At 34.3% G+C, this 25,283-nt stretch overlaps 1 long non-coding RNA gene across 1 annotated transcript in view; it reads right to left on the bottom strand.

Annotated features, from left to right (window-relative positions):
• The window catches only part of LOC141553711 (uncharacterized), a 267,456-nt gene extending 242,775 nt beyond the window's left edge, over window positions 1-24,681 (bottom strand). Inside the window, exon 1 of the long non-coding RNA XR_012485597.1 lies at window positions 24,601-24,681. This is a non-coding gene — a long non-coding RNA (uncharacterized LOC141553711). The remainder of the gene's footprint in view (window positions 1-24,600) is intronic.
• Window positions 24,682-25,283: the final 602 nt, after the last annotated feature.

The following is a 25,283-nucleotide window of genomic DNA, read 5'->3' as shown; positions in this document are numbered from 1 at the left end:
CTCTTTATTTTAGCTAGGTTCACTCAAAGGTCAAAACATATAAAGACCCTACTGACAATTATCTAATATCTGACTTTATAGTTTATTTCTAAAATTACTTCCATTCCTTCACCAACTATTCCATCCTACTACCATTAAATCATTGAAATATAAGTAGAATAATGCATATAACAAATTGTGATCAATAAACTAAATACTATAAAGGAAAGTTCTCCTTTTAAAAGTGATGGCAAATATTTATAAAAGGTTCAACATTCATTGAGTTTCTTGAATAAGTTATCTGGAAAATAAATAGCATCATTGGTCACGAAGATGCAAGGACTATAATGTTTTCTTTGGTATATAAACCTAATAGTGATATTGCTTGCTTGGTCAGGAGATATGCATGATTTTATAATTCTTTGGGAATAATTCCAAATTGCTCTACAGAATGGTTGAATCAGTTTGCCATTTTACCAACAATGCATTAGTGTCTCAATTTTCTCACATCCTGTCTAAAAATTGTCATTTTTCTCTTTTGTCACATTAACTGATCTGATAGGTATGGGATGGTAGCTCAAAAATTGTTTTAATTTACATTTCTCTAATTAGAACATTTTTATATGCCTATAAATAACTTTGATCAGTTCATCTGAAAACTGCCTATTCATATCATTTTATAATTTATCAATTGAGGAATAACTCTTATTTCTAGAAATCTGACTCAGTTCTCTATATATTTAAGAAATAAAGTCTTTAGAAGAGAAACTTGCTGTAATTGTTTCCCTGGTTATGGTTACTATGTATTTCTCTCCACCTTATTCTCCCTGTATTTATCCTATTCTCTCTCCTTTCATCCTGTTCATTCTCAAACAAATTTTGTTTCTGACTTTTACCTCTCCCAATCTACCCCCCCTTCTATCAGTCCCTACCCCTTTTTTATCTTCTTCCCCTCCTCTTTTACTTTACATTAAGACAGATTTCCAAACACAAATGAATGTGTATGTTATTTTTCCTTCCCCCCTCCCAGCCAATTCTAATAAAAATAAAGTTTACATACTCTCTGGTACCTCCTCTATTTCCTCTCCACTATAAAAGCTCTTTCACGTCTCTTTTATGTTAGATAATTTGGCCCATTCTCTCCTTTTCTCCTTTTCCAAATTCATTCCTCTTTCTTATCCCTTAATTTTATTTTTTTAATAATTATTCCATCGTATTCAATTCACATCTGTGCCCTCTGTCTATGTATATTCCCTCTAACTGCCCTAATGAGAAAGTTTTAGGAATTACAAGTATCGTTTTCCCATAGAGGAATGTAAACAACCTAACCTTATTGAATCCTTTATGATTTCTCTTCCTGACTACCTTTTTATGTTTCTCTTAAGCGTGGTATTTGAAAGTCAAATTGTCTATTCAATTTTGGCTTCTTCATCAGGAATGCTTTTTGAAAGTTCTCTTTTCATTGAATATCCATTCCTCCCCAGAATAATTATATTTAGTTTTGCTGAGTAGGTGATGCTTGATTGTAATCCTAGCTTTTTTTGCCTTCTAGAACATCCCAATCTAAGCCCTCTCCCCCCAAGTCCTTTAATGTAGAAACTGTTAAATCTGTGTTCTTCACTGTGGTTCCATGATATTTAAATTGTCTCTTTTTTTGGGTGTTTGCAATTTTTCCCCTTGGTCTGGGACCTGGTCCCAGTTTTCCCTTATTTCCTCCAACATTAATCACATTTATGTAGTGGTACCTCAGAGTTGTCTTAATTTATATTTCTCTGTTGATTAGTGATTTAGTGCATTTTTTCATATGAGTAGGAATGAGTTCAGGGGCTCACTATTTGCCATTTATAGTTGCATTGGAGATTTCACAGCTAATCTGGTGATCCACTGGCTTCTGTACCCAGACAGAGTAGTAAACGCTGCTATATTTTGGCTATGAGCCTCCTGCTAGATTCCCCCAGCCTGTGAAAGCTTCTCTGCCCTAAATCTACCACACTGCACTGCACTATGCCTGCACTGGCCTGCAAACCATTCCCCTCCCCCACCACCCAATTAAAACAGACCTTTCCTGAAGTTTTTCCAAAATATCTTATGCTGAAAAATTATTATACTTCATATATTCTATTACTCCAAAACTCATTCAGAGGCTTGATCTGGGATTGATCTGAGGGAAAGCAAGAAGAGTTCAGATAAAGATCTGTCTATTCTTCACCATCTTGGTTCCCCTATATTTCTTTTCCCAAGTGTTCAATTATACTTTTCAAGGCATTCTTCTCTTTATTCAATTCTTATGTCTCATCATTTGGCCCATTTTATTTTTAAAAGTCTCATTTTTTTCAGTATTTTTTAATATCTCCTTTACCAATTGTTGACTCTTTTTGCATGATTTTCTCATTCCTCTTCCCAATTTTTCCTCTACTTCTATTTCTTGATTTTTAAAATCCCTTTTGAAAGCTTCCATAGTCTAAGACCAATTTACATTTTCCTCTGAGGCTTTGAATGTAGCAGTTTTTACTTTGTTATCTGAGTTTGTATTTCAATCTTCCTTGTCATCATCATAACTTTTTGGTCAGGATTTTTTTTCTGGTGTTGGCTCATTGTCCCAGCCTGTTTCCTAACTTTTCACTTTATGTTAAAGTGGGGCTCTGCTTCTGGAGTTGGGAGTGCATTGTCCTAAGCTTCAGATTATTTTATAAGGCTGTTTCAGAGAGAATTCTGGGGATATGTAAATTTTCTGTTTTTTCAAGATGTTTGATTTAGGGAGAGGTATGTGTACTATTATCCTGGCCATGCTCTGATCATTGAGTGACCATAAGCACTCTTTTCCATCCAGAAATTATGACCAGAATCCCCTGTGGTCTCAAACTTCAATGAGCTAGTGCTCCTCCTCTCTCTGAGATCCAGTGACTTATATCCAAGTTTGTAAAATATATTAGAGTTCACCCCCTGGTGTCAGACCCCTTTACCATTTGTGGTATGAGACAACTGCTGCTACTGATCTGTCACTTCCAAGGCATACTATTGGTTTTCTGGGACCAGCCTGTGCCAGAATGTGCTCTACTATCTCATTAATGCAATTGACCTTTCCTTCCAACCTTCTAAGTTTTCTTGGGCTAGAAAATTCTTTTACTCAATTCTTTTGGTGTTCAGCCATTCCTGAATTTGCTTAGAGGCATTATTAAAATTGTTTGGAGGAGAGGAGAGCTCAGGTGAATCTCTGCCTTTATTCTGCCATCCTGGCTCCTCCCCACATAAAGTTTTCCAATAGTTATACTCAAGAATTAATTCAGGAAGCAAAGAAGCAGAAATATAGATAATTAATAGGAAATATGCACTGAAGGAGAATAAAAGATAATGGCATTGTGGTATCATCTTTTTTCATTTTTTGTTTGTTGAGTGATGCAAAATGACTGTCCCAATACATCTGGGAAAAGAGAGACAGAAAGAAGAGCAGTGAAGAAGGGGAGAAAGAAAGAGAAAGAAAAAATAAAGATAACAAAGAAGAGAAAGGAAGAGGGAAGGAAGGAAATGGAAGGGAAGAAAAAAGAAGATGTAGAAAGAGGAAAGGGAAGAAGGAAAAGAGAAAAGGGTGAGAGAAGTAAAAAGAGAAAGGAAGAAAAAGAAAGACTTTAGAAAGAAAATAGACTTATTGAACCTTTCTAGGAAATATTTCTCAAATCTCTTTTACTGCAATGTAAGAATTTGGAAAAGACAAGACTAAGAAGTCAATTATTCCACTGTTTTTTACAAGCATCTCCTATATACAAAATCCTATTGAAGTATTATGGACACACACACACACACACAAAACAATATAGAGTACCTATCCTCAAGGAAGATATTTTTGTTTTTGAATTCCCAAAACCTCATCCATATAGGAATTTCAAAAGTCTTAGCAATTAAAGTGTGGAGAACCAAATTTCACTCTGTAGTAATGATGGATATAGATTAAGTAATTTGAGATGCAAATGGAAATAGAATACCCCATTCTTGACTTCCAATCTCTTTATTTTAATACAAAAAGACTTTCTTTCACTTTGGGTCCATGGATCCATTAACAAAATCTCTCTTGAACCATTCTGACTAGACCTGTGAATCAAAGATATGACCCTGCTAGATGATTGGTACAGTTTATGCTTCTGGGTCACTGGAAAATGCTATGTCTGTAAATGCAGCAGAGATCTTCAATTCAATTAAAAAGTACAACTTGATTGATTTGGAAATAATTTTGCTGCTAAGTGTCTAAGTACTGTCTCAATCAATGGCAAGACAGAAAGACATGTTGCCACAATTTTAATTCAAAAATTTTTGACTGATGAAAACTCATAATAGTTTTAAAAACCAAATATAAATTATTTCATTGAGCATTTAAAGCTCTTTGTGATCTGCATACTTCTTATCTTTTTAATTATGTATATTACTTTTCTCCATTCAATTTACAGTTAAGCTATACTGAGAAGAAAGAATTCACAATGATGGGCAAAAATATAAAGAAAAATATTAGAAATGACTATATGTAGTCACATGTCAAACAAACTAATAAGTTAAATGAAATGGATTAATAGTCACAAAAATATAAAATGCAACAGAGAACAAGCAATATGGTATAGTTTATCTCAAAAAGAGAAAGTGAGCAAGAAATAAATGAACTGACAAAAATAACATCAACAACTCCTGGCTCAAACATATTTGCAAGTGAATTGTATAAAAAACTAAAGTACAAATATTGTATTCTGTATAAACTGTTCTCAAAAGTGAAGATTATAGGCATCTAATCAAATTCTTTATATGAGACTTTTACTTAATATGATCAAAGCATTTGCATAAAATGAAGATCAAACATTATTTACCGTAAAGAGAATTCTCCACTATTTTTTTTGACAAGACACTAGAAATAATAGTTCTCATAATAAGTCAAAAAAAAAAAGAAATAAAAGAAATAAGCACTGGAAAAGTAAAGGCAAAATTCTCTCTCTGGAAGGGTGACATTTTATATGAAAATATTCTTTATTTTATGTGGAAGGGTCACTGTTTTATGTAGAAAACTTTAAAATATTGAAAAATCAAGACAATCAAGAATTTTAGTATAAAGCAGAATAGAAACTAGCTCCACAAATCCCATCAAAGTAAGTCTCCATAATCATCATTTCTCTGCATAAATATCAAAATTCTGGAGATACCATTTAAATAGAATATGAAATATCTGAAATTAAGGTGAAAGAAATAAATGTAAATACAAAACACTTTTCATAAAATAAAGAAAAACCTAAATAACTTGAGCACTATATGATTTTTGTAATTCCACACCTATATTATAAAAGATGTTACCCAAAGTACTTTACAGATTTAGTGTTATATCTATCAAATTTCCAAGAATATACTTTATAAAATTAGATAAAATCATTTTGTTTGTTTTTTTAAAAGATGGATGAAAGAATAAAAAATATTTAGGGCAAATAATGAAAAAAGGAAATATAAAGGAGGGTTAGCATAAAACATTTCAAATGATATTACAAAGCACTAATTATACAAGCTTTCTGGTTGTTGCTGTTCACTGTTTAATGTCTGATTCTTTGCAACCCTATTTGGGGTTTTCTTGACAAAGATACTGGAGTAATTTACCATTTCCTTTTACAGCTCATTTTACATATAAGAAACTGAAGCAAACAGAATTAAATGACTTGCCCAGGGTCACACAGTTAGTAAGTATCTGAGGCCAGAGTTGAACTCATGAAGATGAATCTTCCCAATTCAAGACTGGGCATTCTATCCACTGTGTCACTTAGTTGCCCAAACTTTCTAGTGCAAATTATTAAAAATAAAAATAGATGAATTCTAGATAAACTAGAACTAAAATCATATTTATAGGAGTCTACAAAATTTCTGGGGAAATTGGAATGTAGTTTAGAAGAAGGTAAATTTAGACCAGCATGCTATACAATCTACTATAATAAATTCCAACCAGATATGTCATAGAATAAAAATAGCAAAGGTTTGACAATTATGGAGAATGAAAAGATTCTCAATGAAATAAAATTATAAGATACAAAATGGGCTATTTAAATTATATTTAAAAAATTTACATTTTTACATAAATAAAATTAATGAATCTAGGATAAGAAGAAAAGCTATAGATTAGGAAGGAGAAATCCTTTCAGTAAATGTATTTGATAAAAATCTGTCTTCTAAGATATACTATTCCAATTCTAATAATTTAAAATTCAATCCTTAACACAACTCTTCAAACTTTCAACTTTTTAAAATTTATCTGCGTATCAGAGTTGTGCTTAGATAGCTTAATTACCTAGTTCAGCCATTAAAGGCAAGTCTCGGGATATATTGGAACAATTAGATTGAAAGAAAGCCATTCTTCAAGAATATGGAATGATATTGTAGAAAACTTATTTGAAAGTAAGGAATTAGAAGTTCCTAGTACCATTTTCTGCTATTGTGAATTACCAAAAATACAAAAGATAAAACAACAAACTCAAACAGAAAAATTATTGTTTTCTTTAACACAAATTCAGATCTCTTGATATCTAGCACAGTAGCTTTTCTGCTACATCATCTTTTCTTTATTATTTATATGTTAATATCAATAAAAACCAACCAATTCCTACTCTTTAAATCCAAACTTTGAAAGCTTTGTGGTCAAAAGAGGGCTTATTGTTGAGTCAAAGAGTTTCAATTCAAAATATAGTTTTTCTTATAATTAGCTATATGACTTTAAGTATGTCCTATTACCTTTTCTTAGAATCAGTTATTCACATGCTTAGACTTAGATTTAAAGTTTTCCAACTCAAAAACTATAAGTTTATAAAGTCTAAGTTCTCTATAAAGTCTTTCAATTATCCTTCCATAAGAACCATCCTCTTGCAGCCCAAGAGGACTTTTAGTTGGTGAAACTCACTTATGTCTGCTGGCCATCAAAGGCTGTCTCTTCTTGTGAAGTTTCAGCAGGATGATAACTACATCCTCCTTTCAATGGGTACTTAAAAAGGGGAGAAAGGAGCAGGGGCAGAAATATTTCTTTAGTTTGCTTTTAGCACCCAGACAAGAGACTCCCCAATTTATCAGAAGAACTAAACAATCCAAAAAAGCTTTCTGCTAATCTGTCCAACCATAATAATCATTCTAGTTATCTGTTTGCTAAAAACAACCTTGAGTCTGACAGACAATTTACTATTGTTTTGTCCAGGAAGGCCTATGCTTGCTTTTGCTGCCCTGGAATTTGGATAAGGAAACAATAGCTGACTCAGGCAAAAACAAGGTACTAAAGCCAGCAGAGATGCCATAATCATTTGAATAGGACATACTTTTTTTTTTTAATCATAAGCTGAAGACCCAATATTTCCAGAACCTATTCGCTCAATCCAGACAACTTTCATCAAAAACTATAGGTTTATAGAGTTGGGAATTGTTAGAGCCCTATAATCACTAACAGTGAGAATCAGGAAAGGTTCAGAGGGTATTATCAATTGAATTCAACATCCATTTATTAATATGTATGTTTAATTCATTGTGTAAGGCACAGGGGACACAGACAAAATGAAACTCTTCCATTCCATAGTTAACATTCTGCTACATGATAGGTGACATATAGATAGTACTTGAAGGTTTGCAAAGATATACAAAACCAAGCTTCTGGTTCCATTGATATGGAACTCTCCTCATTGATATAGATTGATTAGTCAGAATTCTATGCTTACCTGAGGGATGGAGTCAGGGAAAGCTAGAGAGAATAAAAATTCAACTCTTTTGACTTACAGCTTCAAGAGAGAAGTCATGCCATTTCAATGTTGAGAGAGAGAGAGAGAGAAGATGACATGATCAAAGGACCAGCATTCCTAGAGACACTCCTGGTGCAATGGATAGAGCACTGGGGCTGGAGTGCAGAAGACCTTAAATTCCAATTTCACTTTGTACCAATGCTAGCTGTGTGGCCCTGAGCAAGACACTTACACACAATCTACTTCAATTTTCTCAACTTAAAAATGTAATAGCAGCATCTATTGTGAGAATCACATGAAATAATACTTGTAAAATATTTGTGCACAATGACTGGCACATTTTGAGCATTCTATAAATGCCTATTCCCTTCTTTCTTTCTCCCAATTTTGAGCCTTAGATTTCAAGCAGGTTATAACATATATTATATAATATGGAGAGAGAGCAGCACAGAGAAATCTACCCAGATGACTACATTGTCTAGAACTATTCTGCTATGCCAAGAAGAGATTAAACTGTGTTTCTTGCTCTCCTCCTTTCCAAAACAATCAACTTTATAGTTATAATATAAAAGCCCATGTAAGGATCAGCCCAGAGCTTTAGCTCTTCCAGCCTTTATAATGGCCTACAGATAGTCTCACAATAATAAAGAGGGCAATGCCCTCATTATGCTATTGACAACAGCTAATGCATTCCTACTCTCACAACTCAACTGCCCTGTTTCTCTTATTATCATAGCACTATGTGGAAGCACTCTTATTTCTTGCCAGAATTAGAGGGATAGGATTTCTGTAAATAAATAGTCTCTGTTGTAAATGAGAAGAGTCCTACTTCTCTCAACCAGAACAAGAGCAAAGTATTTGCTTGCAAAATAAAGAAGCCAGAGTAGAAATGGAAAGGTAGGAATTACTGCCAAAAGCCCCATAGAGGGTATTATAAAAACACTTATATAGTGCTTACTGTATGCTTGATACTGTGGCAATCACTTTCCAATTATTATGTCATTTGATCCTCACAATAATCCTGGGAGACAGGTGCTATTATTAATCCCCATTTTATAGCTAAGGAAACTGAGATAAATAGAGCTCATGTGGCTAGTAAATATCTGTGGTTGGATTGGAACTCTGTTCTTCCTGACTCCACTTTACTGCCCCTTTCTATTGTTCTGGGGCTACTTAAAGCCAATTTAAAAAAAAAACAAAACTGAGAGACTTTTTTGTTAGTGTTTATATCCTGTTAAGAGTTTTTTACCTTGGAGGAAAGAAAAAGAAAACTAGCTAAGATGTCTTCTTGGTAAACTAATATAACTATGTATGTCTGGTGTTTCCGGGACAGAATTCTCCTGTATTTCTTGTGTTTTGTGGCCTCTGTGTTTCAGTCCAAGATGACTAAGGTCTTGGATATTGAGCACACCAAAGGGTTTGGTAGTGACATATCTATAACACAGCTTCAGTGACAGCTCCATCTTTGACAATACTTTCTGGTCATTCTTTCCTTCTCTTGGAAGTTCTGGGGGCAGCTAGGTGGCGCAGTGGATAGAGCACCAGCCCTGAATTCAGGAGGACCCGAGTTCAAATGTGGTCTCAGACACTTAACACTTCCTAGCTGTGTGACCCTGGGCAAGTCACTTAACCCCAGCCTTAGGGGGAAAAAAAAAAAAGAAGAAGAAGTTCTGTGTCATAACATATGATAGTACCTGACCAGGGGAGTAGGGGTCCCCAGGCAAGATGGTCAGCCTAGTTCATAATTCATAATATCCAAATGAAAGACTGTATCTTTGCTAGGTGTACCCATTTCAGCTTTTCTGTTCCAGGTTCATAGTAGAGCAATTAATTGACAATCACCCTAATGAAAACCTGAGACAAGACCATTAACATATAGTCCCAAAGGAAAGGCCTCATTTGTAACCAAGACCCAACATAAGAGAAAGTGCTCCTTGAGCTAACCCATATAAAGCACTTCCTCCCTCAGTACAAAGAGATTTCTAGTTTTCTCCCTAAAGTGTCAGGCATTATACCACAATATTCTCTTTTTATAGAAATTTCAAAGGTGAACAATATTTATCAGTTCAGCCAGGGCCAAGGGCTGACATTAAGCAAATTTCGAGGGTTATTTGAAGTTAATTGAGTTTAATCATGTAATGGTTTTATAATTAGTCATAGTGTTATTATTTCTATACCAGAGGACCCATTTTTAAAGTAAAGATGAATTTCCCAATCTATATTAAATAAGAGAGTAGCTCTGTCAGCAGTTGGTAGGGTGGCTGGGGATTAGGAAAGAAGAGTATACTAGATAAACGTAAGAACTTTTAGTATTTGTCCTCTGAATACAGTGATCTAGAATCCTAGCTGAGGACTGACTTTCACTAATAGGGCTACAGGAATTTTCTGAATTTGGGTCATGCTGAGGAAGAATTTCTCATCAATTATAAGATAGATGTTTATCCCCAAGGAAGAAACACATGGAGCCTTCTATAGCCCCACATAAATGAAGTCTTATTTGTTTTCAACTAAGAACAAAAGCAATTGTTGGTTCCAAATTATGGAAGGCAAAATGAACACAGAACCATATTTTTCATCTTCCCAGTACAACTGATTCCTAGATCTAGTCTCCTTTTTAACTTGGTTTAACTGCTACCTTCTCTAAAAAAGCATTCCCAGAATCCTAGGTGCTAGTATCTTCTTCTCTAAAGTTAACTGCCATCTACTTTATAGGTATATGTCATTAATTATTTCTTATCCATTATAATGGAAGCCCCTCCAAAGCAGGTATTGTATTCTGTTTTTCTTTTATTCCAAGTGCTTAACATAGTAAAAGTTGTTTGATTGAATGAATTAATAGAAACTAGAAAGGGGAAAGCCATTGAAACTCATAAGATTACATCTTAAACTTAAGTGGACCCAATAATCACATTAATGAGGGTAACCCACAGTTTGGATCACATTATATCCAAGGCTGACAACATAGTACAGTGGAAAAAAAATGTATTGGAACCAAAGTATCTCAGTTCAAATTCTAAATCTACTATGATCATGGCAAATCATCTAAATTCTATGAACTCTCAGCTTCTTCATTTATAAAATGACGTAGTTGAATGAGAGCTTTTACCAGTCTTAAATGTGACACTTTTCTCACCTATGTTTCTTTATGTCCTCCCATAAATACCTCATGAAAAATCATAGTAATAGCCTCCCTCTGTGTCTTTTAATATATTGCATTTAGTAGTATAGTATTCAAGTTTTCTCTTTTTGTTATCCCTTAGTCTTGGTATGTAACTAGACTACCTTACCTTCTGATTATACATTTCCTAGATGATATCCTTATACCCTGCCTTGCATGCAAATCATAAACAGTTATATCTGCAGAATATTTATGCCCATCACAAATCTTTCCATCCATCATTTGGTTATCCACCATTTTGTTTATGATTCTGCTGCCCCATGAATTGCAACAGTATAGCACTAGGCTAGCTTTTTTCTTTATGGATCCTTAAACTAGTCTCTTGAGATGAGATCTCCCTGAGTGTTCCTCTAATAATTATGAGGTTTAATTCAATTAGCACAATCGTAGCTGAATGATGTCAGAAAGATTATATAATTAACTTTATTATATATTGTTGTTATCCGGTAGTATCCAGTTCTTCACCCTTCCACTTAGGGTTTTCTTGGCAAAGAGGGGAAGGAATTTCCATTTTCTTCTCCAATTCATTTTACAGATGAAAAACCTGAAGCAAATAAGGTTAAGTGACTTGCCATAGTCACAAAGTTGACAAGTGTCTGAGACTGAATTTGAATTCAGGAAGAGAAATCTTTCTGACTTCAGGTCCAATACTCATAAAATTATAGAATCATTGGCCTAGACCTCAAATGAACCTCAGAGGCCTTCTAGTTTAACTCTTCAACTCACAGATGAGGAGACTAAGACCCAGGAATTTTGAGTGATTTTCCCAAAAAAAAAAAGATCAAAGGTGGTATCTGAAACTAAATTCTATGACTCTAAAGTCATCATTTTTCCCACTGTAGCACAGTCTCAAGGGAGCAACTAAGTGGTACAGTAGAGGCCTGGAGTCAGGAAAACCCGAGTTCAAATCTGACCTCAGACACTGTGTGTCTCTTCAAGACAATTGCTTAATCCTGTTTGCCTCAGTTTGCTCATCTATAAAATGAGTTGGAGAAGGAAATAGCAAACTCCTTCAATCTCTTTGCCAAGAAAAACCCAAATGGAAGAATTTTGGATATGACTGAACTAAACTGTCTCAAATGGGATCAAGAAGAATTTTGGATGTGATTGAACAACTAAACTATCTGCACATGTCTATTTTGCTATTTCACAAATTCTCAGAGAAAGTGATCACTTCTCTACCACAATTTCCAGCACTTCCATCACAGCAACCAGTTGCTAGTAAGAACCAGATCCAGAAATTGTTCTTACTTTGTTGCTCTACCTTTTTAAAGAGAAAATTTTAAAGAGAAAAGTAATTAAGAAATTACTAACCATGCTGCTTTTGGCAAATAGAGAGAATTCTATCAGATATATGGATAACTGAAGTCCCCAGCCCCCACTCTCTATGCCAGGTTTGTATTTAGTTTCCTACACTCACCTAGGTGATCTGACCTACATATACTCCACTTACATTATTGCTTCTATTTCTACCTTCCTAGCATTTTACTCAGCTGTTCTCTATCATGCTTTCTCCCTCACATTCTCCTTCCCCAATACCTCCATTTCCAGTTTCAAGATTCCCTTACATGAGAATATCTTTTTAATATATGATGCTAATTCATCTCCTAATTCCTTCCCCAACACTTAAATACAAAGAAGGAGAAAGGGCACAAACATTTATAGTGCGTAGCACTTTAGAAATATGATCTCATTTTATCCTCACAATAACCCTGAGAGTGTTATTATTTGCCCCAATTTACAGTTGAAGAAACTGAAGCAGGCAGAAGTGAACTTACCAGGCTCACAAAGCTAATGAGTATTTTAAGCTGTATTTGGATTCAGCTCTTCTGGACTCTAGGCCCTGCACTCTACACACTGCACTACCTACCTACCCCACAAATACATTTTACCTCTCCTGTTTTATACTTTGTTCATTTGTATATGAGTCTATGGATGAACTCTAATTGAGAGCTGATACACTAGGTAAAAAGGAAATTATAAAGAAAGCAATTAGCAGAACATGAGAAGTTCACATGATCCAACCACAATGAATTATCTCCTCAAGTTCTAAACAGATGTATTTACTAAGACAAGGACAGTGATTTTTCTTTAATTGTGGCAGGTGCAAGAGGGTAGATACCATGGAACTGAAGAAGTTATAATTTTCTTTTCAAGAAAGAGGCTAGTCAGTTAAATATAGGTCAGTGATCTTGTAGTGCAAGAGAGTTTTGATGAAGAGCAAAAGTGTGATATGGGAGAGAGCATTTAAAAAAAAAAAACAAAAAAACCACTTTATTGCTGTACCCAAGAGGAGAAGGAATACCAACAACAAAGGACAAATAGTCTCAATAGGAAGCTTTGCCCTGCCTGAGGGCAGTACACAATGAAATAGTTTCTGAAAATAAAACCATAGGTAATGATTTTTGCATTCTGGTCAAATACCCAGAGACCATCAAGGTCTCACATTTAAGAAGAGTTTTAGACAAAAAGCCAGCATGGCACCAATAAGAGACTCACTTGAGATACAGAAGACAGTAGTATAGGTAGAATCACTCACATTGGGATGCTAATCACAAATTTCATTTGACTTTTTCAGTTGTCTCTATTGTAGAAATTCTCTATAACAGTAGAGGGGGACCTGCTTTAAATGGAATATTTCTTATTATTATGACTCTGGAACCTGATAGTCAAGACAATAGTTACGTGGTTTTGACATTATACAAACCCGTATCTGAACACTACCTGATTCCAAACTCTATTCATTACCCTCACCACAATGCAATGTTTCCTCTCCTTCAGAGAGATGGCAAATTGGTAGGATTAAACAAGATTGTGGGGAATGTTTAAAGAACTATACATCTTTTTTTTTCTTTTTTTGCCAATTGTTGGGGAGTAAACTTTTCCATAAAAAGAAAGTTTTCTATAGAGCTAAAAAAGTTCACACTGCAACTTTTCTAGAGAAATTTTATTGGAAATCTTTTAAATATACTATATAATTTCCTTGTCTTCTTATATCACTTTATTATTCACTAACAGAATATAAACCCCTTTGGGGCAGGGACTGTGTCGATTTTGTATTTGTATTCCCAGTACCTATTACAGTACCTGGGACAAAGTAAGTGTCAATAAATTATCCTTGATTAGTTGATGAACTGTGGGTGTGACTATAGGGGATTTGGGGTGTAGAATTCAAGTGATTGCTTATCACCACACAATATCTACTCTCATCCACTCCCAAGTTTGCTCAACTATTAGTGCTTATCCTACTTTCTTCATGGGGCATAAATGTCCTTAGAGGCTACTCAACACATTGCTACAGAGAAAGAGAGCAGAGGCTCTCTGGAATTGTGGTTTTTGTGGCTGTTTCAAAATGTAGGTGCTCTTTGTCAAAGCACAGAACTAGTCTACCTCTTACTGCTTACTACGTTCTTTGTTGCTTTTAATTTCTGCTAGTCACGTATGCTGTTGCCATGACTTTTAGTCTAGGTGTTTCTGTTGCTCCTGATCTGTATTCTTTTCTCTTTGTTGTCTTTTCTATCTCCTATTGCTTTTAATTTTCATACAAAAAAATACCAACCTTTTTCTAAACCCCATACCATCAAAACACATCTTTCATTCTAAGCCAGGAAACAAACCAATCACAGTCTATCAGGTGAAATCTTGAGGTTTTCAGCTACAGAATCTTGGTATTATTGTTCACTTTTTAAACTGCATCTTAGTTGCTAGAAATGTTTTCCATTTTTTTCTTGATGTTCAGAGCCATTTTAAATCATATGCTTGAGGCTACTGGCATTATGGTAACCAAAAGCCTGCTATCTAGATAATTAAGTATTTGAATACTTAGGAGAACAAACTGTTTCCACCCTAGGGAATTCTATTTACATCCTAAAACTTATTTAAAAATTACAAATAATTCTTTATTCATTCAAGTGTGCCATCAAAAGATCTCTACTATATATTGCTATTAGACTGATCAGAATTTTTGCTAGTATCAAATTAATGTCATTAATAAATTGATATTACTTTTATAATATTAAATATTTCAAAAAATACCTTGTCTGACAGGCCTATTTTATGAAGCATTGTTACATTGCAAGATTATATACCACATAAAGTTTCCCCAATTAATGTAATTTCATAATAAAATTTTTCATATACTGCTGCCAGACGACATCAAAGGATAGAATTCTTTTGTAGCATCATTACATTTTTTTCCTTTTTAATTTGCTGTTGTTTTCCTTTGTTGTTCCATAGACTCCTATACCAGTGTCTCTTTTTTGCATAAAAGTGACTTTGGATTCTCAAAGGCTATGTTTGTGCTGTACACTCAAGCAGTAGAGGCTTGATTTAAGACTATAGGTGCTTTGTGAAGACCAGCCAAGCTGAGAATACAAAGGTTTCTTGCTAGTTGATTGGCCACTAGTTAATGATTTCTTTAGTCATGACAAATCATAAAACAAATAAATATAAAATTACCTTTAGGTCTTGATGTCCCACCCTCTTATTTTGTCACTAACAGAGTATTAGAACAAAGAGCAAAAGATGTTAAGAATCACATGGTTTGGGGACTGTATAAAGATTAATTTAATATTTGGTATGTTTAACCTGAGATTATTGGTCCAATAGACAATTGTATTACTAAAACTGAATTATATTATTCTTAGCATTCTCACCATAAGTGAAATCAAAAGACAAAAGTAAATTACAGGGGCCTCTAGATAATGCAGTAGATAGAGCATCAGTCCTGAAGTCAGGAGGAGGACCTGAGTCCAAATCTAATCTCAGACACTTAACACTTCCTTGCTGTGTGATCCTGGGCAAGTCACTTAACCCCAATTGCCTCAGAAAAACAAGAAAGAAAATTACAGCTGAACAAAGGAATGAATTGTAGATTTTCTTTGGAAAGGATATTAAAGAAGTTAATGAAATTGATTTTATTATATATAAAAGGATAATTAAAAATATCATTAGTTAGGCAACATGGATATCTACTATGGTTCTTATTATGGACAAAAAAGCACCATGAATATAGCTACAGCTTAAGCACTAATTCTATTTCAAAGAAGAGCAGAGATATTACATTAAAAAAAACCCTAGATTAATATCATCCAATCATGCTGCTATGGGACTATATTGAAAAGACCAATATAGAACATGACAGTGAAAAATATGTTATAATACTCAGGACACTTAAAAAATCAAAAACGTATAGACTACACAGAAGTTTCAGCCCTATAAACTCTAAATGTTCTATATTTTAAACTCCACAATTTTATCCCCTTTCACTTTACATTTGTCAATCATCACAATATTATTCATTCATTTTAACATAATTTTAGGTCATATTGAAGTTTTAATGTTTATATCTTTTTATATTAATAATATTTAGAATGCTTCTCATAATTCTTAATTTTTTCCAACTATTAAGCATTTGGGGACTTTTTTCCATCTTATCACTCCTCCTGCCAATGAAGAAAATTTCAGACCTCTAATAACATATTAGTATAGCTAAACAAAACAAATTCCCACATTGGCCAGGTCCAAAACTGTGTGTTTCATTCTACATACTAGTCCATCACTTCTCTGTTATGAAATAGAGCGCATTCTGAATATTACTTTTTAAGCAAGTTAGCCAATATTGGTCATGGTTAGCACTGAATAATATCATAAAAAAATGAAATGTATTATGTTTATAGAAACTGGTTGGATACCAATAGAGGCATAATTTCTTATTCAACAGTGTCAAACCGAGTAAAGCAGAACCAAATTGAAATGAAATCAGCAAATATTTAGCAAAATGTCAAGCTCTCTAGAGGAGGGCCCCCAATACATTGAGTAGACAACCTATTGAGGATTTACGGGATAGGAATATAAAGAGAAAATACAAATGGGTTATGGCACACAATTTTAGAAGCAATGTCCATAGAGATGGTCTAAGGAACAATACATTGTTCCTAGGAAACTGTCTCCTGTAAAATTGTTTCCTCTAATAAAATGCTTTTCTTGAATCAGTTAATAGTACTTCATAGATCTATAAGAGTGATGCTGTCTAATATTTAATGTATTTGACTTCAATGACTCCTTTTAGGGTTTTCTTGGCAAAGATATCAGTTTGCCATTTTTTCTTCCAGCTCATTTTACAGATGAAGAAATTGAGACAAAGTTAAATAAGTTACCCAGGGCCACACAGTTAACATGTCTGAGGCCCAGTTTGAACTAAAAAGAAAAGTTTTCCTGACTCCATGTCCAGCACTCCATCCATTGTAGAACCTAACAGTCCAGAGGAACTGAAATCAAATTCTGTCTCTGACACTGTTCTTGTGACTAAGCAAATCAAGTCACTTCTCTGAGCCTGTTTCCTCATCTGTGAGGTGAGAAAGAAAGAAAGCATAGATGGCCTCTGAGGTCTTTACCTCTACATCTAGATCTCTCATCCTAATGATCATCCTAGGGATGTCAATCAGATAGCAGAACATCAGCTTTTTTTCACCCCTTATGCTAGAAAACACACTTTAGAATAAGGTCTTTGCCATACTCCATATAGCACCCCTCATCCATGGAAAAAATTCTTCCCAGGGGACAGTTGCAAATTCAGAGGTAATAAGTCACCTTCATCACTAGGTGCCCTCATCAGTTAAATGAGTTTTCAGTGTTTAAAAAAAAAAAAAAAAAAAAAAAAAGTTCCATTCTAAGCATCTAATTAAATATTAATAAAAGGTCAAGGTTATAGTGCTATTCACCTCAAAACAAAATCACTATTCCTCTCTATTCTTCAGGAATAGTTCTATTTAAATTCCTGTCTTATCTTTTTCCTACCTCCCAATTTTACCCCATCTTGTTCCAGGACTGAGAAACAAAAGGAAATTAGGTGTTTAAGTAATCTAAATTTAGGAGTGTCAGCTGCCTTTGTTTCCATGAATATTCTAGCAATTTAGGTGATTTGCCTTTTGTTTTTCAAAACAAAAATCATAGACCAAAAGGAATGGATGCTAAACTTGATGTGTTTTATGAAATCACAGCCATATTTTCTGTAGGTTAGTATTATTGATTACTGACACCTTGGGGCCTGACATATAATCAATAGACCCCATGACCCAGATATGTGACATGGCCTATAGGGGCTTTAAAAACAAGTGAACATGGCAGCTCTGGTTCAAGCTTTTCATGAAAGATTTTTTTTTCTTTCTTTTTTCTTTTTTTTTTTTTTTTTTTTTGGAAATGAGACCGTTTCTGCTCAAATTATTGCAGCCGTCTCAGAAACAAGTAATAAGAAGGTTGTGTTCATTTTTCCTGCTTGATATTTCAGCAACCACTGCTAAGCCATTAATAACAAGTGACAGACCAAACTTTTGGAAAATCTATTTCTGCCCACAGAGTTAGAAGCTATCTAACCATCTTTTAGGAGGGAATAGCTAGCAATTTGGGTAAAAGATTTGGGAAACAATGACTTTACTTTAAGATTATAGGCAGGTGAACTAGAGAGGGCATGGATCCTGTTAGAGAAACAGAAGAGAAAATCCTTGAAATTGGTACCTGAACATGGGCATGATGGCATATGCTGGTATTAGGGAAGCTGAGACTCATAGAACTCGAGTTTAGGAGTTCCTAGCTACAGAACACTAGGCCAATCAGGCATACAGACTAATTAAGTTTAGCATTAATTCAGTGGGCCCCCAGGAACAAGGACACAACTGCTCAACTAAGGAAAAATAAGCCAGTCCAAGTTGTAACAGATTGAATGCAGACTAGAATCAGGCAAAGGGTCTGAGGGTACCGTGGTATCATAGGAGAAGGAGGGAAGGGAAACACACAGTTATAAAAGTTGGTGAATATGACAATTTTTTAATACATAAGTATATACATTGATTTACTGGTAGATAGATAAATAGCTATAGCTAAAAATTGAAAATTAAATGGAGATTTTTGAGACATAGAAGACTGACTGGAAGTATGGAGTGCCTAACAAAATATTGGGTGAAATGCCAAAAATGTCTCACAGAATATTGCTTGCTCAATTCAACCTGTTTTGATAACTCCTCTATGGCCATGAGAGACAACAGGCTTATCCAGGTTGAATTCCAGGGGTCAAATCATATTTTGAAGATTCCATCTTCTTACTTTTCTGTAAGTTAACTGAGAGGATGGTCAGTTGTGAAGTTTATCCTTGGGATAAGATTTGCTACAGGAGAGAGAAAGGGAGAGTGTACATATTCAATATGGATTGGAGCACCTACAGACTCTAAGCATACGTCCTGGTTTAGACTAAAAGATGTAATGAAAATCAAACCAGACAAACTCTCGATTTACTACCAAGAAAAACTGAACAATATTCACAATGTGAAAAAGGACAACTAAAATACCAGACACCTGACATAGTTAACAGGGGTAATGGACTACAAGTCCCATTGTCACCCTCAGAAAAACACAAATTTGTGTTTTCCCACAGGTCATCAGGCAAAATGTTCCCAGGGCACTGATGTTAGATTTCTGGAAGGTCAAAGAATTTGCTAACTTCAGAAGAATTGGAGTTCATAATGAAAGGACAAGTATAGCAAGTTACAGGTTTCTTCACAAAGAGCATTAGGTTTCATTAATGTGACAATTATACAATGAGAGAAATGTTTCAATACCAGCTTCCTGTGTTCATATCAGATTGCAACTGTAAAGAACTGGAAGGCATTTCACAGGAGAGTACTTGTAAATTCTACCCAAGAAGCCCACACTGCAAAGGGACATAATTTATAGGACAAAGGAGTTCAGAACTTAAATTACCACAATGCTTTACAGGATGACCCAAGCAGAGAACTTTAGAGTTATCAATCCGGTTCTTAATGGACAAACCCACATCACAAAAATGATCTCTGTTTAGAGAAAGCATAGACTCGATCAGCATGTTTTTCACCATCTTCTTCAATGCCCATTGAAATCATATATCAACATAGGGTAAATCAGGAGGATTTTACCAAATTCTCAGAGTTTCTCTCCCTGTTTTATATATATATATATATATATATATATATATTTGACACATAAATTGTAATCATCTTCACAGAAGTTATGTTGAATTTGGGATTTAAATAGAAAAGTGAGATATAGATAGATAGATAGATAGATAGATATAGATATAATGGAATATTACTATGCTATAAGAAATGATGCATGTGATATTTATAAGAAAGAATTGAAAGAACTACATAAACTGATTCAAAGTGACATAAGCAAAGCCAAGAAAATATACACAATAACTACGACAATGTAAACAGACATTTTAAGTGTCACTCAAAGGGATATGAGAAGATATCCCCAAAGCACCCTTTCATAGAGGTCCACAGATATTATACATTATACATGTTTTCTAATGTTGTCAATGTATTCTTCAGTTGTGCCAATTTTCCTCTCTTCTTTTTCTTCATTTTTTTGTCTTTTAAAAAATGCTATATTTTTCCCTTTAGTAAAGGGATACTAAGGATAACTATGATGATGAAAAAACATAAGACATCAATAAAGACTTGTTTCAAAATTTTAAAGAAAGAAAAGACCAATAAAGAATGAATTAATACTGATGGATGCGGCTCTCTTCAACAAAAAGATGCTTCAGGCCAGTTCCTATGATCTTGCGATGAAGAGAGCCATTTGTAATCAGAGAGAGAACTATGAGAACTCAGTTCTCACAACTTAGTATTTTCACTCTTTTTATCATAATTTGCTTGCATTTTGTTTTCTTTCCCATTTTTTCCTTTTTGATCTGATTTTTCTTATGCAACATATCTGTATAAATATGTATAAAATAATTGCACATATTTAACATATATTAGATTACTTTCCATCTAAAAGAGGGAGTGGAGAGAAGGAAGGGAAAAAATTGGAACAAGGTTTTGCAAGGGTGAATACTGAAAATTATCTATGCATATGTTTTGAAAATAAAAATCTTTCATTTAAAAAAGAATGAATTAATAACAATGATTGATAATGATAATTAATGAATAAGATTTATTAAGCAACCCATAGCATGTAGCAGACATTGTGAAAGGCTCTGGGAATATAAAGACAAAGGTCATATGATCTCTGCCTTTCAGGGGCTTACAGTCTAGCTACATGGTGAATATATTAAAAAGTGTAGTTCCTTAAAACATTTTATTCTTCATTATTATGAAAATGACCTGGAACAGAAGGTAGAGGGCTTGGGGTTTTTAAGCATGTCACTTTAGTCACTGAAAATAAAACCAAATCTTTTAACAATAAGAATCTTCCTTTATGATGTTTTGTTTTCTAGAATGTTTACAATTACCCAGGAGCCTTGGAGAAACTTAAAGCACATGTGCCTTTTGCAGGGTGAAGACTATTAAGAAAAAAAAAAAAAAAAACCTCTGGCAGCATTTTGCAGCACTGTAAATTAGTATCTATTGAACAGAAAGCTCATGTTTGCATGTGCACACACGTGTGTGCACACACATACACACACACACACCTTCCTGCAAAATTTCCAACTGAGGATCAACTTAAAGAGTATCATTGATGACCCATGAACATTTTGAAACTAAGTAGAGAGAAAGTAATGAAACTGGAACAATGAAGAGTAAATTGGAGAGTGCTGACAGCTTTTTTTCTATAAAGGATTCTTGAATCAGATGGTGCCCTCCTGTTGGCCATAGTCATGCAGGGCTTTATGTTCCATTGCCAAACACTCTGTATGGCCAAACATCTGGCAAAATCCAAGATCATAGTCCTGGATCAGACAAAAGTAAATCCATTTGTGATTTTTTTTTTGGAGGGGACATTGTTTTTCCCTTACATTTTGAGTGGTCATAGATCCAAAGAAATATATCATTTTCAGTGAAATAGACATAGCTTGGACTTGAATGTTACTCCTTTTGAAATATGTTCCTCATCTGTAAAATGGAGACAATAATGGCACCTACCTCACAGGATTGTTTTGAAGATTAAATAAGATAAAATTGTCCCGATGTTTTACAATATTTAAAGCATTATAAACATAGTAGCTGTTGTGTACTTGGCCACTAATTTCTTATATTGTATTTATTTATAGGGGAAAACTAGATAACACAATGAATAGAACACAGGGGCTGTTTAAATCCTACTTCAATCACTTATTAGCTATATAATTCTGGGCAAATCACTTAAACTCAGTTTTTTCACCTATAAAAAGAAAATAAGAATGGCACTTAACTCCTAGGCTTATTGTATGAGAATCAGATGAAATAATAAGTGTAAAGCATTTCACACAGTGCCTGGCACATATAACTGTAAGAGAGGTAGCACAATGGATAGAGCTCCACGCCTACACTCAGGAAGACACATCTCGATGAGTTTATACATATAAGCTGTGTGACCCTGGACAAATCACTTAGCCCTGTTTACCTCAGTTTCTTCAACTGTAAAATGAGCTGGAAAAGAGAATGGCAAACTACCTTAGTATCTTTGCCAAGAAAATCCACAGGAGGATTTCAGAAAGGCCTGGAGAGACTTACATGAACTGATGCTGAGTGAAATGAGCAGGACCAGGACATCATTAGATATATACTTCAACAGCAATACTATATGATGATCAATTCTGATTGATGCGGCTCTATTCAACAATGAGATGAACCAAATCAGTTCATTTGTTCAATAATGAATAGAACCAGCTACACCCAGAGAAAGAACTCTGGGAAATGAGTGTGAACCACTACATAGCATTTCTAATCCCTCTGTTTTTGTCCGCTTGCATTTTTTATTTCCTTCTCAGGTTAATTTTACATTATTTCAAAGTCTGATTCTTCTTGTGCAGCAAAATAACTATATGGATATGTACACATATATTGTATTTAACATATACTTTAACATATTTAACATGTATTGGTCTACCTGCCATCTGGGGGAAGGGGTGAGGGGAAGGAAGAAAAAAGTTGGAACAGAAGGTTTTTCAAGGGTCAATGCTGAAAAATTACCTATGCATATATCTTATAAATAAAAAGATATAATAAAAAATTAAATCAAAAAAAGAAAAATCCAAATGGAGTTACAAAGAATCAGAATCAATTGAAACAACTAAAAACAAGGAAAACAACTAAGTATTAGTAATTGTTGTTATTATTAACATTTAAAATTAATGAGAAAATAGGGGAAAAGAAGGAACATATTATATAATAATGCCAGGGAAAATACAATTTCCTTCTGATACTAACAACATGACTGAGTATTGCTATATTTTCTTCTCATTGGAAACCTGATTTGCTTCTAGCTAGCATATCTCTGAGGCTAAAAGAAATACTCTGCACTTCTTTTGCCTACTAATGCTTCATAAACAATAAATGATGTTTGTTTAGTAACTAATCATTTCACTGAACTGAAAACTGTTCCAGGAGAACATGCTTAATTAACCCTGCTGCTTCCTGGCTAGCAAGTCAGTCACAGTCTATGTTAAAGAGTAGATTGCTCTTGGGAACGAGACAAGGAAAGGAAAATCTTATTTAAATTTCCTGGTGTTTTTTTTTTTTTCATTTTAAATCATTTGTTTGTTAATTTATTGGATTCATTTTCTAGCTTCTTGATGATATTGGTTAGACTTGCTATCAGTTAACTTCCAAAATACAAAGTTCAGGTTTCATGAAAGATGAAACAATCCCCCTTACCTCTCAAAAAATTCAATGCCCTTTGCCATCACTATAACTACCACCTTTGCCCATCCTATCACCAAATAGATGTACACAGCTTGCTGTTTCCCTAGTTTTAATTCAATATCCTCAATCAATCATGGCATTGCTTGGTATAATTGTTAGTAGCCAGTCTTAAAGCCCAGTTCTAGTATTGCCTCTGATATGTACTGGCTGTGTGTCTGGGTCAAGTCACCTTATTTTTCAGTATTCCCAGCAATTCTCAGATTATAAATAGCACAGAAGATGGTGACCTGCCTTGGTGGAAAATCTTTCTTTCCTGCAGGAGTTCTCTATAGCAACGAAATCACAGATCCAATGTTGGGAACCATATAATCTAAACCTAGTCCAACCTTAGAGAGATTTATAGAAACCATTATGAATTGATTACTCAAAAAAAAATTAAGAATTTAAATAAACAAAAAACAAATAACTTAAGGGTTCCATCAATTAGAAGTAGCATGTATATAGTACTGGTCCTGAAATCAAAACAACCTAGCTTAAAACTAGCCTCAGATATTTGTTTGCTGAAGGAAGCAGTTTCTCCATGTATAAAATGGGAATAATTAAGACCTGTAGTACCTACCTCAGACAATCCTGTGAGACTCAAGGAACTAATCTATATAAAGGGCTGTGTAAATTTTAAAGCAGCACTATATAAATGTCAGTTATGTTCTATGTAATCAGTGTTTTACACATCACTATAGGGGATACAGAAATGTAAAACATAAATTCTACCCTGAGGAAGTTTGCAATCTTGTGGAATGGATAATACTAGCTCTCATTAAACAATTAGAGAACAATTCAAGTAAATGCTAAATTGCCCAGCATAGATCTTTTTATCTCATAGTTTATTCATCAAAAACATTGCTAGTCTTCCAAAAAAATTTATTAGCCCAACATGTCCAAACATCAAAATTAGACTACAAATCTTTCTTGGGATCACCCCTAACCAGTATCCATGTCAAGTCACCTTTTTTTTTTTTTTACCATTTCATCATCCCAAGTCAGTGATACAGAGTTTTTCCATTTCTAATTTTTTTCTTCTCACAGTAACTGCTAACAATCTCCATTTACTCACCTGCAGTTACTTTCATACCCAGCACATCTTCATTCATATTCAAACTATAACTCTGCCGTCACCAACACACTAAGTCTTGGGTCTTCTATTCATAATTAAGCAAAAAGTGCAGTGGCTCTTCGCAGAACCAGTAAAATTCAATTATAGATATCAGGGACGAAATTTCTATCAGCTGAATATTTACTCACTTTTCACCCAGTGTTTCCCACTCAAAAGGTAAACCTTTTCCTTCTCCATTGCCAATGAGTGGGTGTCCATCTGTAAGCCTAGCTTATTGTTCTACCTAGAGGGAAAATGTTGCCCAGAATAGTTTCATTTCCAATTCCCACACCACATGACATGTCTCATGAGATTCAAGTTCCAAACCAGTTCAATTCCACTGGTGACTGATATGATTTTTCAATTCATTTTCCAAAATGCCATCAGAAAGAATACAAATGACTGAAGCTGAATTTAATACAGAAATGCAATGAATAAGCCCCAATCTAGCATGATTTGATTTTGATCTGCCCTCTTCCAACGAGATAACAAATATCTCCTTCCATGAAATCCATGTGGTAACATTCAATACCAATCAATGGAAGAGGATTAAATGGCCACTTACAAGTCATTCCTTAGCATTACACTGCCTGCCAACTTTTGTATCATGCTGAAAATATTTCACAGTTATAATAAAATGAAAT

The sequence above is a fragment of the Sminthopsis crassicaudata genome, chromosome 2 (genome assembly GCF_048593235.1).
Source record: "Sminthopsis crassicaudata isolate SCR6 chromosome 2, ASM4859323v1, whole genome shotgun sequence".
Lineage (NCBI taxonomy): Eukaryota > Metazoa > Chordata > Mammalia > Dasyuromorphia > Dasyuridae > Sminthopsis > Sminthopsis crassicaudata.
This window is presented reverse-complemented; position numbering and strand designations above follow the sequence as displayed.